Genomic DNA, 18,509 nt, shown 5'->3' with positions numbered 1-18,509 from the left:
AAAAAGAAATAATAAAGGCTTTATTATATGCAGCAGTTGGGGGCATGGCTACGTACTCTAAGGGTCTGGGACACGTGCCCATGGTGCAAGTGTTTTGTTATGTTACATTGCATATAAATACTCTAATTTATCTGTATAGCTCCCCCTGGGAAATTAAGATGGGTGGCAGCGGCTGGGAACTCATGCACCCACTTGGTTATTACGTTGCCTCAATGTGGGTCTCCCCTTCCACCTGGTCTGGAAGCTCCACCTGGTGCAAAATGCTGTGGTTGGACTATTGATGGGGTCAGACTACCACCAGCACAGCACACCAGTGCTTAAAAGGTTGTACTAGCTATCCAGGTTCAAAGTTCTTGTAGTAATGTACAAGGCCCTTAGCAACCTGGGCCCAGGATAACGCGCAAGTACTCATTAGGGTATTTGGGTCTCTTCCTCCATGACATCTGAAGGAGGAGAGTTCCTGCAGGTCTTGGACTGGTGTCTAGATGAAGGCAAATAAGCTGAGCTTGAATCCCAGCAAGATAAAGGCTCTGTGGGTGAGTAGATTTTGTGTGTGTCAGGCTTCAGCTGGTTAGACAACTGCGGCTGTTCCTGGACCAGGGCTGCTTGTCCACAGTGATTTAGGAACCGGTAACTTCAGAACCGGACTACTCCAATGCACTCTGCATGGGGCTTCCCTTTTGCTTGATGTTAGTGCAAAATTCTACAGCATAATTGCTTACAGGAGTGTAAGCGTGTTGCACCTGTGCTCAAACATCTGCTCTGGCTGCCAGTTCAATACCAGGTTGAGTTAAAAGTGTTACGACTGGTATATACATCCCTGACTGGCTTGGGACCAGTTTACTTAAGGGATTGTCTTACCCTATATGTGCTGTCTCAATCAGTCTACAGAACTTGACTTCTACAAGTGTGGTGCAATGTCCATTCTGCAGTCATGGCCTTAGTCTAGCAGGACTTGCAGTTTGGGCAGGTGCCATCTTTGTGTTCTTCTAAATGTCTGTTGAAAACATTTCTGGTTGGGCGAGTATTCGGACACATGGTTAGTTACCTGTTTCCTTGTTTTTAGATGTTTTTAACAATTATATATATTAACTGTAACTCTGTACTGTTTTTAACACTTGATTGGGAGCCGCCCAGAGTGGCTGGGGAAACTCAGCCAGATGGGCGGGGTATAAATAATAAATTATTATTATTATTATTATTATTATTATTATTATTATTATTATTATTATTATTTCATTTTTTTAATAAATATTTATTGAGATTTTTTTTAAATACAAATTGCAAAAATAATAAACAATATAACATATATCATAACACATTTTTCAAAACTTCTTTGGGCTCCCTCACGTCTCCCACTCCCACTTACATCATTGTAAATTTTTTCCAGCAATTTATCATCTTATTTATATTCTTAAATCTTGTTCAATTAATTTAATCTAATCTCCAAAAGTTTTATGTTTTCCTCAATCTCACTTATCGTCAAATTCAAATCTAATTCAATGGTAGGCAATTATTTATGATCTAGCATCCTTCTTAGCATTCGACCAAATTACAATACTTTTGTAAATAAATCTTGAATTTCTTCCAGTCTTCTTCAACCCTCTCTTCTCCCAGGTCTCGAATTCTACCAGTCATCTCGGCCAGTTGCATATAGTCCATCAGCTGCATCTGCCACTCTTCCAGTGTGGGTAGATCTTGAGTTTTCCAACTCTTAGCGATAAGTATCCTTGATGCCGTTGTTGCATACATAAAAAATGTTCGGTCCTTCTTTAACACCTTCTGGCCGACAATGCCCAGAAGGAAGGCCTCTGGTTTCTTAGTGAAGGTATACTTAAATACCTTTTTCAACTCATTATATATCATTTCCCAGAAGGCCTTCACTCTAGGGCAAGTCCACCAGAGGTGAAAGAATGTTCCTTCATGTTCTTTACATTTCCAACATTTATTATCAGACAAATGGTATATTTTGGCAAGTTTAACTGGGGTCATGTACCATCTATATATCATTTTCATTACATTTTCCTTCAAAGCATTACATGCAGTGAAGTTCAGCCCAGTGGTCCACAACCTTTCCCAGTCCTCAAACATGATATTATGCCCAATATCCTGAGCCCACTTTATCATAACCGATTTAACCATTTCGTCTTGTGTATTCCATTTCAGCAGCAAGTTATACATTCTTGATAATACCTTAGTTTTTGGTTCTAACAATTCTGTTTCCAACTTCGATTTCTCCACCTGGAACCCTACCTTTTTATCATTTTTTTTATTATTATTATTTCAATTGCATTTTTTTACAGATATGTTTCCTGCCCTGGGCTGCTTTTGGGGGGGGGATAGTGGGGTATATATTTGATAAGGAACACCTGATCACTTGTAGATCAAAGAGAACTTTTGGGGGGTTTCTGTTGGTTTGGATGCATGGCTCATAACTCCTAGAATCTGTGCTTTCAGGCATTTTCAGGTAGTGGTTCAGGTTTCTGTTCAGTTTTATGATGATTCTTAATGTTCTATTCTGTATGGTTATTTTCGATTCAACTCTTCGAAATGCTAGTGGGCAAGTGGTATATAAATGCTTTAAATAAATAATGCGGCAAATTTATAAAGTTTAAAAAAGAGCAAAGGAAAGAGTAGGAGATCCAGGGCCATTTGCAAAAGACCTGGGTTAAAAGCCCCTTGGGCCACCCCACCCCCCAACAATGCTCCTGCTGTTAAAAGTTCTGCTTAGATCCTCTTTGCAGCTTTGGTTTGATTGCATGAACAAAATGTTTTATTTAAAAATAATCTTAGAAACTATCCTATTAAATCCAGCTACAGCAGGTGCAATATTTGGTGAAGAAACACTCATGGGCTCCTTTTTTCTGTATACTGTGTGATGACAGGATGGGCACTTACAAAACAGAGGCCCAATGAAAAGCTGACATAGCTTTTTAGATTATATCTCACTCCTTTTTTCCTACTTTCTGTATAGCCTTTCTTTTATAGCACAGTGGAATCCCTAAGTACCCTACTACTTTGTATTGTTAGGCCCCCTCTTAGGTTAGCCTGAAAAAGCCTGAGAAAAGTTCCAGAGGAAAGATGCACTATTTAACGGAATTCAATCTGCCCCAATAGATCTGAATCACTAACATAAATGTATGAATGTAGATTATATCTCTGTAATGAGGCCTGAATCATTCTCAGTTACTTCAAAGGACTGAAATTCAACCTTCCTTTTTAGCAGCAACAATCAGACCTTAATGGGTTCCTTTATTAATTGTTCCCCCTACTAGGTTTGAAAGGGAGCTATCTTCAGTACAGGTCCTAGGTTAGAAGAGGTACCTACTACCTCTAAAATTGTGTTTCATTCTCTCTCTCGCTCTCTCCCCTTCAAGACCTTTGCAAATTTGCAAATTATTCATCTTGATGTAGTCCTACAAACATTTGTGAACTCTGACACATCCGTGCTGCAACGGGCTCATGGTGCAATTCAAAAAACAGAAAAGAGGTGTCACAATTTCACTTTATCAACTCAGTGTTTTGTTTTGTTTTTCAGGGCAAAGAATAAACCCTGAGCTTTTCACATTGAAGCAATAGGCTACCCCAGCAGAGGATATATGCTCAATCCATTTTAAATGATTTTGTAACATGATGAAACTGTATTCCTATTGTCTACTTTGTTTTTCACTTGAAAGTATTACCTTTACCCAAAGTTTATAACAAAGCAGTAGCCAGCCCCTGCCATGTTATTTTAGCTATCAGACATAGGAAGCTGTCGTATACAACACACACATACACACACACACACACACACACAGAGAGAGAGAGAGAGAGAGAGAGATGGATAAACTGAGTCATGGCACCAATTTTTGCATTACAGCAGGAATGAGAAAACTTTGGTCAGAGATTATGGGAGTTTTAATCCCACAACTTCTGCAGGGCCACAGGTTTCCCATCCCTGCATTAGAGAGATCATGTGGTTTCTCTTATGGAAACCATTACACATAAAGATTATACTTTAAAAACTAAGGGTTGTATATGACCCAAAGGCCACACACCTATGTCACGGCATACCCATTAAAACCAGGCCAGATTCTGCCAGCGGAGGTCCCTGCAAGGACTTCCAAAAGTGCAATGGGGCATGCCCTGCCTCTCCTCTCCCTGCAAAACCCCCTATGCAAAATTGTCTTGGTGGAGTCAGGAGAGCCCCTGGAAAAGCAGATTGCTTAGGGGTACACTTGGGTAATAAGGCACCCTGAGCGATGACAAAATTTGGTCTCCCCCTCTACCTAAATATTTATTATTTTCACAATAATTCATTTTGGTACAGTTGCTTGTTTATGGATCTTCTCTGTATGTACCCGTATAAATAGAGGTTTTACTATTGTGTTATGCACCCCCTTGGCTCAGCATTCTGTGCGGGAACAGCCCACACCATGCTAAATCTGGCACTGTCGTTCCATCAGGGATGCACAAATGCTTGCACTGATGGAGTGATCTGCTTAGTGCTGTCATAGCATGGTAAAAAATGTGGTGCACTGGGAAGGAAGAAAAGTTAGCATATAGAAAATTGCAGTACAAAGGGAGGGCAGGTGGTTGTTCTTTAACCAACCACAGTCCCAAGATGAGGTACAGCTGGCCTTTATAGGCAGGGGGCAAACTGGAGTGAAGCCTGCTCCACTTCAGTCCTCTCCCAGGCCACACCCATCCAGTCTGCCTGGATTGGTTGGTTTGGAATTATGAATGATGGGAAAACCCAACATTCCAAGCGGCCAGCCAGGACTGGGTTAAGTGGTCACATCCTTCCCAATGGAATTAAATTAGACTACCTTAACTCTATTATTTAAATGAGTTGCTATGAATATTACTAAGTTGAATATAACCCATATTTACAGAGCGAATGGAAAGTCTTTTCATTTTCATATCATTGTCTAAGGTTGAATTGAATGAAGTCCAGTTGCCTAGACTATGTGACAAGTTGGACAGAATCCAGTGCCCAAACTTACGAAATTTTATGGACTAAACACAGCAAAGAATGAGCTAAAAGAGGCATAGGCAAACTCCGGCCCTCCAGATGTTTGGGATTACAGTTCCCATCATCCCTAGCTAACAGGACCAGTGGTCAGGGATCCTGGGAACTGTAGTCCCAAACATCTGGAGGGCCGGAGTTTGCCTATGCCTGAGCTAAAATATTTTCCCCCTCCATGTGAAACACAGGGGCAGTGTTTATATCAGTTCTCTTAATTATCTTGGAAAGTAACACTTAAAGCACACATCAGAATTGATATTCTCAGTGTGTGCATGCCAAGGGTGAGCATAGCTACCATACTTTTTTAGCTAATGATGCTAAGAGCTGCTTTCCCCCCTTGGGAATGAGGAAAGAAAGTAGAAAGCAAATGTCATCGAGCAATAGTTTTGCCGAAAACACCCCCTCCAATTTTCTGATTTGTCTGGTTTTCTTAGAGATGTATTAAGGTAAAGGTAAAGGGACCCCTGACCGACTCTGGGGTTGCGGCGCTCATCTTGCTTTATTGGCCGAGGGAGCTGACGTACAGTTTCCGGATCATGTGGCCAGCATGAATAAACCACTTCTGGCGAACCAGAGCAGAGCACGGAAACACCGTTTACCTTCCTGCTGGAGCGGTATCTATTTATCTACTTGCACTTTGACGTGCTTTTGAACTGCTAGGTTGGCAGGAGCAGGGAGCTCACCCCGTCGCAGGGATTCGAACCGCCGACCTTCTGATTCACAAGTCCTAGGCCCTGTGGTTTAACCCACAGTGCCACCTGCGTCCCACAAAGATGTATTAGCTAGCAGCATATTTGGCTTTTGTGCCTTAGGTACAAGGCATATCCTTCATATGTTTTGCTGATTCAGACATTTAACACTAGGTTATCTATGGGAAGGAAACAATCAGGATTGTTTGCGTAAAAAGTCATGTCTTCACCCAGGATTGGACTTGGGTATTTCAAATTTCAGTGGTGCCCTGTGGGAAGCCAAAATTTGGCGCCCTCTCACCTTCCATGCTGCATGTGCACTACAAAATAGTTGTGATAGCCTATGGTGCCTTTCCCCCCAACTTGGTGCCCAGAGCAGGGAAACTAATCACACTGCCTGAAAATCCACCTCTGTGGGCACTATAGGTAGCCATCTAATTCTGATTTGATTAAAATAAACCAAAGGTGGAAAACAAAATGCTAATCTAGAACAGCCACATAACAAACCGAAAGATGCTAGACCCATTCATAGTTTTGGGCAACAATGTTATTCAGTAGCCATACTTCAGTTTATGAGTTTTTAATAACTTAATTTGTTCTTCACAGTGTGTCTCAATGTAATTTCAGATTCTGAGTTAAGAGTTGTTTTAACTTCCTTTGAACCTTTAAATCTCAATGTTAAATCTTACCCACAGTTCATGTTGACTGTGCACCAGATCACTGTTACCCAACGATAGTGCATAATCAACTCAGTAGCATTTGATTTCATTATTTGAAACTTATTTGAAGATTGATGTTGACAGGATAGTTGACATGTAGTCGTGTTTCATATTTGACAGCTGTCAGCTGGTAATATTTTATACTCAATGCCTTCAAAAGCCAAAAATCTGGAGAATTTCAACATACAAACGTTGAAAATTGGACTAATATTGAATAACTGCAATAACTAATTTCATTTTTACTATGGAGGCCAGCTTTATATTTTGGGGTATTCCCTCAGAGCTATCCCAATGGATGAGAGAGATCAGGAGTTTGGGAGGGGAGGGCTGTAAGTTTCAGTATCTGTTCTATATCATTCATAGAGGAAGATTAGACCATGCTACAATGAGGAAAGGGAAAGAGAGAAAAACAGGTATCTGTGCATAAGGCACTCAGTTTTCTGTTCCTCAGTTCTGCACATGTATTGCAAGGTCATAGGTAATTGGCAATTGCATTCAGCAGTATGGAGACCATGCTGTTGCAGAATTGTGACCCATCTTGCTTCCCCAAGAAGGGCTCCTGAACAAGTGACCTCTGGAAATTGGTAACAGGTACCTGGTTGCTGGTTTGAGAAAAAAATGTTGAAATATGGTGCCTCATTTCCTAAAAAAAAACTGCTGGAGGCCAACTGGTCAGTCAGGTTCAGTCTTTCTTTTATGGACTCCCAAGCCAGCTTCAATTTGAAGGGGAGAGCTAAGGTGTATATAAAAGCCACTGCTCATTCCCAGCATTGCTATTGTCATTTTTCTTACTTTATTTTTTGTATCTTTGTGAAGCTAAATTACCTGCCAATTGCTGTAGGCCACATGGCTTGGGATGGACCGTACTTTTACAAGTTTGCTCTGGTTAGAATAATCTAATTAAATTGTGGGAAATGTCAGATTAAATCAGAACCTCTAAATACTGAAATGAATCAGGATTTAGAGCTATTAGCAAATTGCTTAGGCTTTCACAAACATCAGAGTGCATGAGCAAAAGCTTAATGATACGGTATCTTCTTTCGAGCATTATTTCAAATTCATCCAGCATGTTAGTTAGATTTAGTAAGCTGTCTGAAGTTTAGTCATTCTATCTTACAACCCTTTGAGAAATTGGCCACACAGATCCAAATCACTGCAGCCTCATGCTAAGCTCCCCCTAAACACGCCGCTAGGTTTGATGTGCACCTCATCCCAATGCAAACAATGGGATTTGAATTGCTTACGTTTCTATTTGCATGTGAAAAAATGGCATCTTCTTCTGAAAAATTGCAGCATATTAGAAAAGCCCAACGGGCGCTTTTCCAGAATCCACAGAGCAGCTAGCCACAGACTGTCCTAGCAAACCTACTTTGCCAACAGACAAGGCGTTTCTCCCATGTTTGTGAGCGTTGGAGCCACTTCTTACAAAAGTGGTCTCACTCTGGTCATTTCCCAGAAGCAAAGGGGTCGAACACATTACACCAAAACAGGCTGGGCTCCGGGAAAGAAATAAAGAAAGGAAATATCTGTGTTTCCTTGTCTTTGCTAGAACACGCACTGCCCCTCCCTGCTCTGCTCTTTACTATTTGCACGCCACCCTTCTATTATTGAGATCGTTTTTATGAAAGATGATTCACCCAATGTATTAGTTCAATGTCCTGTGTTTGACTGAGCTCCTGGTATGTCTCTGAGAAGCCAGCATACCTTCCCACCCAATCTCTGCCTCAGAGACTCTGGTGCTTCAATAGGGTGGTCATGTGTCCTACAGCACTGAGGACATTCTTTGTGTTCTATAGAATCTCAGTGGTCATTCTTATATTTTTTTGGGGGGAAATCCTTGTTTGAAGAGCTGTCTATTCCAAGTGCAATTTAAAGACAAAAGAATCATAAGAAAGGATAGCAGGGGTCCTCAGTTGCACACCAGCATTTAGTCCCTGGACGAAAGACTGAGAAGGGACACTCACCTGATCACCGTCTTGGGAATATAGGAAGCATTTACTTCTCTTTAAATTATAGTACTTAAAATTTAATATAAATTAGTATTTGCAAATTTTAAATATAAATTAGTATTTGCAAATTTTATGCAAACCACAAATAATACATACTGTATGTGGCCACTTTGATTTGAATTAGGAAACAGGCCATCATCTGTGTGCCAGCTAGAACTGAGCTCTAGGGCTGGACAATGTATCAATATATTATCCAAAATGGGTTTGAAGTCCACATCATGATAACGGTTTCATCATATTTGACATGGCAAAAATATATTTCAAATCACAATGAGCATGTGTGCTATGTAAATAATTGTGATATGGGGAAAATAGTGAAGCCTGTCACCACTTTTCTCGTGATTCTTGCTGCCCCTGTTCCTCTGTACAATAAAATAACAGTTGTAACAATATGTTAAAGGTACCATATTTCTCCATAAGATGCACTTTTTTCCTCCTAAAAAATAAGGGGAAATGTGAGTGCGTCTTATAGAGCGAATGGCGGTACGCAGAGAGGGAGAGCTGCGAAGCACCCCTTCAGTGAAGCGCCTCTCCTGCGAAGCGGGAGGAGGAACGGAGCACCGCTTGATGCCCTGGCTTCTGCCTTAGCCACACACAGCCTCTTCCAGGCAGGGGGGAACACACAGCCTCTTCCTTCATACTGCTGCCCTGAAGAGACTTCGCATGGCTATCCCAGAAGCCAGAACAGCAAGAGGCTATCCCAGAAGCCAGATTCCTCTTGCTGTTCTGGCTTCTGGGATTCAGAATATTTTTTTTTTCTTGTTTTCCTCTTCCAAAAACTAGGTGCGCCTTATGGTCTGGTGTGTCTTATAGAGCGAAAAATACGGTAAGTAAAAATGTATTGGTTTTAGGCCCCTAAGTAGTAGCCATTGCCAGGACATTACTCCATTCTTCTCTACACAGTTCCACCCTTATTTCAGACATCACGATATATCGGTGTGTCACAATGTTTAGCTGGTGATATAATGTTTTAAATCTTTCTCTTTGCATGGCAGCGCCACCCCCAGACCCAAATTTCTTATCACAAACTAATGTCGAACCTCCCTTCCATTTCAAAAACAACTGGCTCCGTGGCATGGGGGCAATTGTTTGTGATAAGGGCCACACCAAATGTCAAGACCTCTTGGGCTCACAGAATTAGTTCGACAGCTCTTTGGAGCTGCACCAGCATCAGGCGGCACTGTGCTGTGAGAGGCAGGGCCTTCCTGATCACAGGGGAAACCAGGGCCCTCCTGACCTCCGTAGGCTTGTTATGCAGAACACCTTCACATTTAGCCTGCCAAGATATCCTGGCCAGAACGAAAATCTTCTCCACCTATATTTATGTTCCTTTTATTGTTCTTCCTTTGACTGGGCAGGTATTGGCCTCAGTGCCTTGTTCAAAGACGACTGGAAATAAGGCTGGCAGTAAGATTGTGCACATGTTTTGACTGTGTGCACCGAATGCACATAGGGCAATGGTGGGAGAGTAGAGTCATGCCTGCCTGCCCCTGTTGCATGGTCAGCACAACTTCCGAAAAGGTCTACACTCATGTCAAAGCTGTAGGATCTTTCCAGAGTTATTCTAGAGATGCATGGGGTGGGCCAGGACAGGGGAACAATTCAGTTTTCACAATTATGACATGTACACAGTCCTGTTTTATTACAGCGATGCCACACATATATTCAGTCCAGGTTTCGTAATGTAAATGGCATATATGTATACAACAAAGTGTATATCTATTATGTATTAATATTAAAAAAATTATGCTGCAGAAATATAGCATTATATCCAACTTAATCATTGTGTGCATGGGACAACTGCAGCAATTTGTTAATTCTGTAATTCATGATATTTTTTTTGGCATTTTAGTGCAAATTTCTACTAATAAACACCTTTGGGTGTGCAGTTCTGATGAATGTATGCATTTTTGCAAGCACCCCTCCAATGTAATGCATTTTGATATGTTATTTTGATTAATAGGTGCATTTTTGTAAATGTTGGTTGGATAACTCCATTACAAAATTCAGGTAAGTTTGGATTTCAACAAATGGCTGTGTTTCAGTTCTCGTGCTGTTTTGAAAAGTGCAGATTTGATAGATTTGCCTTTAAATACAAACTGAATCAACCCCCCCAAATGCTAGATAAGACACATTCTGTTGCCCCCCCCAACCTGAAATGCATCAGGCTGCAGCAAACAACACTGGAATGAATCCAGAATTTTACTTTCATGAATCTTAATTTCATGAATCCAAAATCCTACTTTCCAAACATTTTGGATATATCTGGATCAATAAGCAAAGCTTTTCCGTGCATCCACACAATCATTTCAATCAAGCAACCTGATTCTTTTGACATTTCATGTTGCCAGACTAAAGGGAAATGTGTGACATTTTGTGCTACCAATAAGCCCGCAGAAATCCATCCATTTCATTGTGGCTAAAGGGCTCACCACAACTATCTCCCAGCCAGAGCCCAGCCCAAACCCCATCCGCTATGCTCGGGATAATTTTAGAGCTGGAGAAGGAAACCAGACAGTTTTGGGCCACAAATCCGTATCTTCTTTAAGTGGCTTAAACTCTTCTTTCATTTGAGGTTAGTAAAAAAATATGAATTTGTGGGATTTTGTGGTTGAGGCATTTGTCTTTATATGAAAACTTGAGGCTGATTTGGCTGCACGTTAGCAGTGATGGGTAAATGAACCCTCTGTGTTCTAAGGCAGCATACTTCTGAATACTACAACAAGGGAGGGATATTGTGTCGTCTTTATCAGCCAGCCCTACCATTGGGTAGAATGAGGAAGCCACATCAAGCAGCTGGTTTTGAGTGTCATGAAAGTGAAGCAAATTGTTGATGTATTATTGTTGTATTCTTACTGCCAGGAAAGAGAAGATATGCTTTGGGGGTTTTCTGCCGTAGGTGCTTATAAACCTTTATCGGCCTTGGATACTATGGACCGTGACTTGAGTGGGGAGAGTTTGATACTCTGACTCAGGCAGCAAAATGCCAGATCAATGTGCCTCACCCAGTGGTGGAGCAAGCTGATTGGGTGCCTGGGGCGGCATGCGTGCCCGTGCCCAGGGGCAGGGCCAGCCGCCCGTGGGGTGGGGGCCAGCTGGGGCAGGACGCTCCGCGGGGCCTCTGAGGAGTCTGCCTGCCTCCTCCCACTCAGCTGCCCTACAGCTGAGGGGGAGGCGGCGGGTGGACTGTTTGGGGCAACATGGAGCCTGTCCCAGGAGAGACGCATGGCTTGGGCGCGCTGCAGACCCCATGGTGAGTGCCGCCCAGCATTTTGTCACACCCCCCCCAAGGTGACATCTGGGGGAGCCTGTCTCCACCACACACACCCTCCCCCCTCCCCTGGCCTCATCATCACCACCATCTCTATATTTTTGCTGCTGCTTCAATAGCACCAACACAGGCAAAATATGGGCTCTCACCCCACAATGCCTCACTCTGAGGAAGGACCCTATGTCCAGACAGCCCTTCCTCAGACTGAATCATTAGGGTGACCAGAGCGAAATGGCCTTAGAGAGCCCCATAAGAGCAGCACCAGTCAGATTGCTGCAACAGCAAGTACTAAGATTGTAACAGTGTAAAAAAGAAGAAGAGGAGGAGGAGGAGGAGTTTGGATTTGATATCCCGCTTTATCACTACCCTAAGGAGTCTCAAAGCGGCTAACATTCTCCTTTCCCTTCCTCCCCCACAACAAACACTCTGTGAGGTGAGTGGGGCTGAGAGACCTCAGAGAAGTGTGACTAGCCCAAGGTCACCCAGCAGCTGCATGTGGAGGAGCGGGGAAGCGAACCCAGTTCACCAGATTACGAGTCTGCTGCTCTTAACCACTATACCACACTGGCTCTCAGTGTGAGCAGTATGGGAGCTCCCTGGGTCCATCTTGCCCCACAATACCTCAATCTAAAAACCACCCCTCCTAAAATTAAGGCATTGGGGTGGCAGGAAGTGGAGATGAGCCATGGGTGTAGGCCATGGGGGCGCCACTCTGCCACCCCACCCAGTCCACCACCTGAGAAAAATGTCATAGGTTGCCTCAGGTTGCTTAATGTGACGTCTACTCTGATCATTGAGGAAAAAGTTCTTGACTAGATGGCAGAGCAGTATTTTCCTTATGAGTAATAGGTGGTAGGATTGCAGCCTCTGTAATTTTGCTACTTTTCCTGCAATAGGAAAACACTTTTCATCAGTTTCACTGGCAGTGACAGCAAATTGATGCATCCACAAATGGCAAAGTTATTAGCTCAGTCTTCCTGCTCCATCGGCCTTATAGTAACATAGCTTCCAGCTAAGAAAAGAAGGAAACACCTTTTGTTTATTCTGTGGCACGTGAAAGACTTCTTCCTTTACAGCTCCAGTGGAAATACTGATTGCTTCATAAACTACATTTTGGGTTATTAGAGTTGCAAAAAAATGTCAGAGGTTGCCCGGACGAAGAGTGAAATTTCCCTGTAACAGGCATTCAGTTAGTCAGCACATATTTTTGCTTCCTTGAACTGGGAGGAAAAAAAATAAGAAACTTTAGAGTAAAAGCGGTATTGTGGTGCCACGTTCTTTCTGAAGGGATTGGGTTTCCGACAGTTGATTTTAATTATAAAAAGAAAGAAGAGATGTCTCAACGCATTGTATGTTTTGGAGTCCAAAGCCTAAAAGCTTAATATAACATATTACTTTTGGAAGATGTAATTTTCTCCCACAAAGAACACACAAAAAAGCAAGGCCAAAAACATGTCTTAAGTGCTCATGGCCTGTTAGGCAAAACAGACAGAACCAAGTGCAAAAAGCCCAGGACTTTGAAACACTAACCAGCTGGAATTTTACTGGTTTGAGCAGTAAACCTGCATTGTGCTGGTTTGCTAGTATTCAGGAGTGAAAACTCACACAATCCAGGTTTTACCAGGTTGTAGGGCACCATATTCTTCCATGCCCTACCACGTTCTTCCATGCTTTGCCCATAATCCACCAAGTTCCCCCCTCTCTCTGCCTCCTAGCTCCACCTAGAGGTCCAGTATCTTTTAAAACTTAGAACTGGCAAGCTGACTTCTAATAGTGGAACTTGGGTGAGTTGTGCTGTAGATGTATTTTGTACTGTGGCACAGTGCTTTGAAGTGTTGGATCGGGCCAGACAGTCACAGAAGTCCACAGTTTTCAGGCTTTGCTCATGGTAATTGTGTTTTCAGGGCTTCTGGCATCTAATCAGCTTCATAAGAGAGAATTTGTAGCGTGGCGGTGCCCCTCTTCCCTCCAGGGTTGTATGTTTTAATTTTTTTTTTAAGGTTTGCTTTCCACTGTTTATAAAAACACATAGAGACACACACAGTTAAATGGCTTTTGGCAAATGCACCTTCCTATCATGCTGTACACTGTGTCCAACGTGTGTGCTTGCTGATCTGTTCCTCTGATACGGTGAAGGCTGATAAACTTCCCTCGGGACATCTATGCTTTGGGTTTCTTTTGGAGAGATGGGGGCGTTGGCTGGATGCTTTCCCAACACAGATCTGACTGCTGTGGTCCAAGCAAAAGCATCCTTCTGAATGAGGGGCCCTTTGTCCTCCAGTATTGCCCAAAGAACCACCACTGGTGATAAGTGGGGTGGTGGGCATGACTGGCAGCAGGGGCAACATTGGTGCTTCTAACCCTGTGCCATATAGGGCAGGGGTGGCCAACTCCCAAGAGATGGCGATCTACTCACAGAATTAAAAGCTGGCATTGATCTACCCCTGTTTTTTGGGGGGTTCAGATCAAAGTTGTTGAGCTTTTTAGGCTAAGCTGTTGGCCATTCATAGGGTGAAACGGGAACAGCCACTCACCAACAGATCACAGGGGAAACAAACAGGTCTGGATTCTGTTTTGCCAACGCTAAGAAAAGGGACCCAGCGATCGACTGCGATCTACCAAAACCTTCCTGGGGACCTACCAGTAGATCACGATCGACCTGTTGGACATCCCTGATAAAGGAACTTAGGAAGCTGCAGTCTACTGAGTCAGACCATTAGGTCCATCCGTCTGCATTGGCTGGCAGCGGTTCGCCATGACTTCAGGCAGGGGTCTATCCCAACCCTGCCAGGAGATGCTAGTGGTTGAACCTGAGACCTTCTGCTCTAACACTGAGCTACGGCCCTTTCCTGTGAGACCTGCCTCAATGTCAAGAACAGCTAGATCTGTTTGTCGTTTACCTCATTTACTGAGCCTTTCAACTGTAGGTAGCAGCTTCACAGTGAAGCATTTTCAGGTCCTGAACGGACTCCTCCCACTCAGGCACCTGTTGGGCTGTGCCACTTAAGGTTGAAAACAGGGGACTGTTTGAGTCTTCATGTTGTAAGAGAAAGTGCTTGGTTGCTGATGAATTGGGGTAAAACTCTACTCTGGGCTCCACTGCTTATAAATTTGCAGTCACTTCCCTCCAAAGTGGACCTAAGTTCAGGACCTGGTCTACCACATTAAAAAGTGCCTAAGATGTACACAGAGCATTTTTATTTTATAATGACAGTAAATTATGAGAAGTTAAATTGCGCAGCCATGGGAGGCAGATGTTGATCATTAATATATTGGCATATTTTTTTGTGCTGCACTCCCCTGTGTTCATTTCACATTGGTATGGGCTCTTTAAAACAAAGCTGGGGGTGGGGGTGGGGGTGGGACACCCTAAAGACCTGCCATCCCTTATTTCTGTCTTTACAGCATTTTTGCTACATTGCAATACAACCTGAAGCTATTGAATGCAATCCTTTTCTTCTTTCCTATTTCTCTGCTCTCTTAAAGGATACATCAGACTCCAAGCTTTCTGACACATTAATTGCCGGTATGGTTTGTGTGTACAGATTTTTCACTGGGTAATTCACCGATTGTGAAAGCAAATCCTATTATGTATTCAAGGATGGCAAATAACTCCATAAATGCATCCATTACACCAAATGGCCGGTTTCATAAATGCTAACCCACCCATTCTGAACACTGCAGCATTTTGTAAAATGCTAGATGGCACTGCTAGTCAGGGATTTCTATGAAACAGCTGGATTTCATAAAGCTAATTCTGCAAGCTACAAAAGGGCATGTAAGGCATTATTTCAGCCTGACAGCTAGTGCTACAATGCACTTGTGGAAATGTTTCCGCTATGGCATTAGCAAATTTGGAATCCAGGACTATCAGTGCTAAGCAGAATTTGTCCTTATTGATTCTATCCCTTTAGCAGCATAACCTGGTCCTGGTCTCTCTCACTTGGTGTAGCATTGTAGTGGCTGTGACTCCGATACCTATTTTATAAATATTGGGATGCAGCCAATGCTAGTCCTACTTAGAGTAGACCCATTTATGTTAACAGGCATGACTAACTTGGATTCATTAATATCAAAAGGTCTACTCTGAGTAGAATTTATTTGGCTACAACCCATATGACTAAATTGAAAACCAAAATTGAAAATTGAAAAAATAATAATTTCCCACAATGTTCAGGGGCAAATTCGGGTTCCCAAAACTAGGGGTCTATTCTTTTTGTGGGGGTGGGAAGTATTTCAGTTGCAGGCAATAGGATAACTTACCGTATTTTTTGCTCTATAAGACTCTTCCCTTCCAAAAAGTAAGGGGAAATGTGTGTGCGTCTTATGGAGCGAATACAGGCTGCACAGCTATCCCAGAAGCCAGAACAGCAAGAGGGATCACTGCACAGTGATCCCTCTTGCTGTTCTGGCTTCTGAGATTCAGAATATTATTTTTTCTTGTTTTCCTCCTCCAAAAACTAGGTGCGTTGTATGGTCTGGTGCATCTTATAGAGCGAAAAATACGGCAATTCCTTCTGCACCACGTTCTGGCTTCTGAGATGCAGAATATTATTATTTCTTGTTTTCCTCCTCCAAAAACTAGGTGCGTCTTATGGTCTGGTGCGTCTTATAGAGCGAAAAACGCGGTACATGGCAACACAGGTAAGGGGTAGAGGATTAGCTCTTGGCACAATAATATCACCAAGCACATTCTTTTCATGTGTGTGTGTTTTAATTTGATTCTACACAAATTAATGCTCTTCACTACTATGGGAACTGTCAAGCGCTGCCCCTTTGAACTGTGATTTGATAGCTGTGATTGTCATTTTGCTGGTGTTGAATAAATGATGTATTGTAGTGAATTTGATGCTGAATACTGATTTCCTGTTCAGAGGTTATTTATCTTTAGCCAATGAACAAATAAGCACAGCTTTCCAGAAATTATATTTGTATATTGGTGTTTTGTGGACCTTTATTTTGAAGGCCTGGGCTTATTCTAAACGCAATAGATGCCTTTTGTTTCAGGACATGATCACTCAACATTGTCACTGATTTGCAGTTAATTTAAGGCAATCTGGGAGCAAATTTGCATGCTCACTACTGCAAATCATTATTATTTGAAATCATAAGGATGTGCTCAGCTGTCCTTCCAAAGCCATCTTTCATGCGCATCAGACATTAACTCAACTAATGTCTGTTCTTTTAAATCCATGAAGTTATATCAGTTTGGCTGTAATCAGTATATTTTGTGGATAATCATGAGCAAACAAATGTAATAATCTCAGACTGAATCGGTGTGGCTCCACTAATTCATTTGTCTGTTGTCCTTTAATTCTGCATAATTTATTTGCTGTAAACTGGAGAGGTGCTCATTAATCATAAATAATGTAGGTGTGGATTAGTTTCATAGAAGAGCAAGCTGAGTAAACAGAAATACTCAAAAGCATCCGCTCTATTATTAATTAGTGCAACAGAATAACTTATAATGGACACACATCATCATAAAGTTCCAAAAGCTTTAGATCTGGGACAAATGAATCTAATATTTAAACTCTCCTAACGTTGATAATGGGATTTCCCTAACAGAAGACAATCCGCTATGAAGGTACAATTAATAATGCAATGAAAAGTTCTTTCACAGTTTTCCCCACCGTCAATTAAAGAGAAAAGTAATTGCATTTGAGAATTATCAAGTGGGGAGAGATTTTGTTAGAGTCTTTTCTTCCATTCTCCAAGTTATCTCTCCAGTGGTCTGTATTCTGCCATCTTCCTGAGTGCTCCCATTTCCTGAAAACCTTGTGATATCTTTGGCTTGGCTTTATTCTAAGTGTGAGGTGGTAGGGAAGCTGCCTCCTAAGCACATGATACTTTTCTTTTCTTTTTCTGAAGTGAATGGTTTTTTTTTTATTTTGCTTTTAAAGAAATCAACGCATAAAGTGTTGTTGTTTTTAAGGTAATATTTTTTGTTCTTTCATTTAGTTTAAAACAAACAAACAAACCAAAAAACCACACAAACAAACCAAACCAGTGAATCACCACTCTTGGGCATTTAGTAGCCAGTCTTCCCAGCATGCAACAGCAGGTGAAAGCAGGGATGAAGTTCCAACCCTCTGTTATCATCCTTCTGCTCAGACTTTTAGTCTTTCAAATGCTCAGACTAGTACTAAAGCCCCCCTTTCTCACCACTTAAGTTCCAGAACCCACAGGTGGCTGGGACCATTTTTAAAGTTCTGCTCCTTTATGCATACCCTGCAAGAACCTATTCCAGATCCTTTCAAGCCCCACTTTTCACCTTTATTTTCATTGGAATGTCTTGTTTCCCTTTCCCTCTGGAATCCCCTTCCCCTCTATTCAGCACCAATATATGCTAGGGCTTTGTTCAGCTGCAATGCATTGGAGCTCAGTTCTGGCACCTCTCAGGTAGGCACCATTGCCCTTATAAGAGAACAAGGGAGGTGTTTGTGGTGAGTTCTGGCTTCTCTTTTTTTCTAGAAAAATAGCTCTGAATATATGCACTCTGCTCCCACCATCTCACCACTCCCATTTACTATATTTTTCAACCATCCCCATCTCTCTGTCCAATGGATGAGCCATCCGGAGGATATTCTGTAACTTCCTTCTAGAGCGACTGATCAGATTTCATTTGTTTGCACAAACATAGTAAATTCAAAGACATGCCAGGTGTTAGCTGACACCTACAGTGCTCTCTCTTAAAGGCAAAACTCCTTCATTATTTTTATTTTTAAAAGGACTAAGCAAATTAATGCAAGAGTGAGCATGATGTTTTTATACCCCTTTTAATATTCTCGTTGCAGAGTGGTACTTGCC

This window comes from Podarcis cretensis (genome assembly GCF_951804945.1).
Source record: "Podarcis cretensis genome assembly, chromosome: 11".
Classification (NCBI taxonomy): Eukaryota; Metazoa; Chordata; class Lepidosauria; order Squamata; family Lacertidae; genus Podarcis; species Podarcis cretensis.
The sequence above is the reverse complement of the archived record's forward strand: the minus strand, read 5'-3'. Positions refer to the sequence as shown.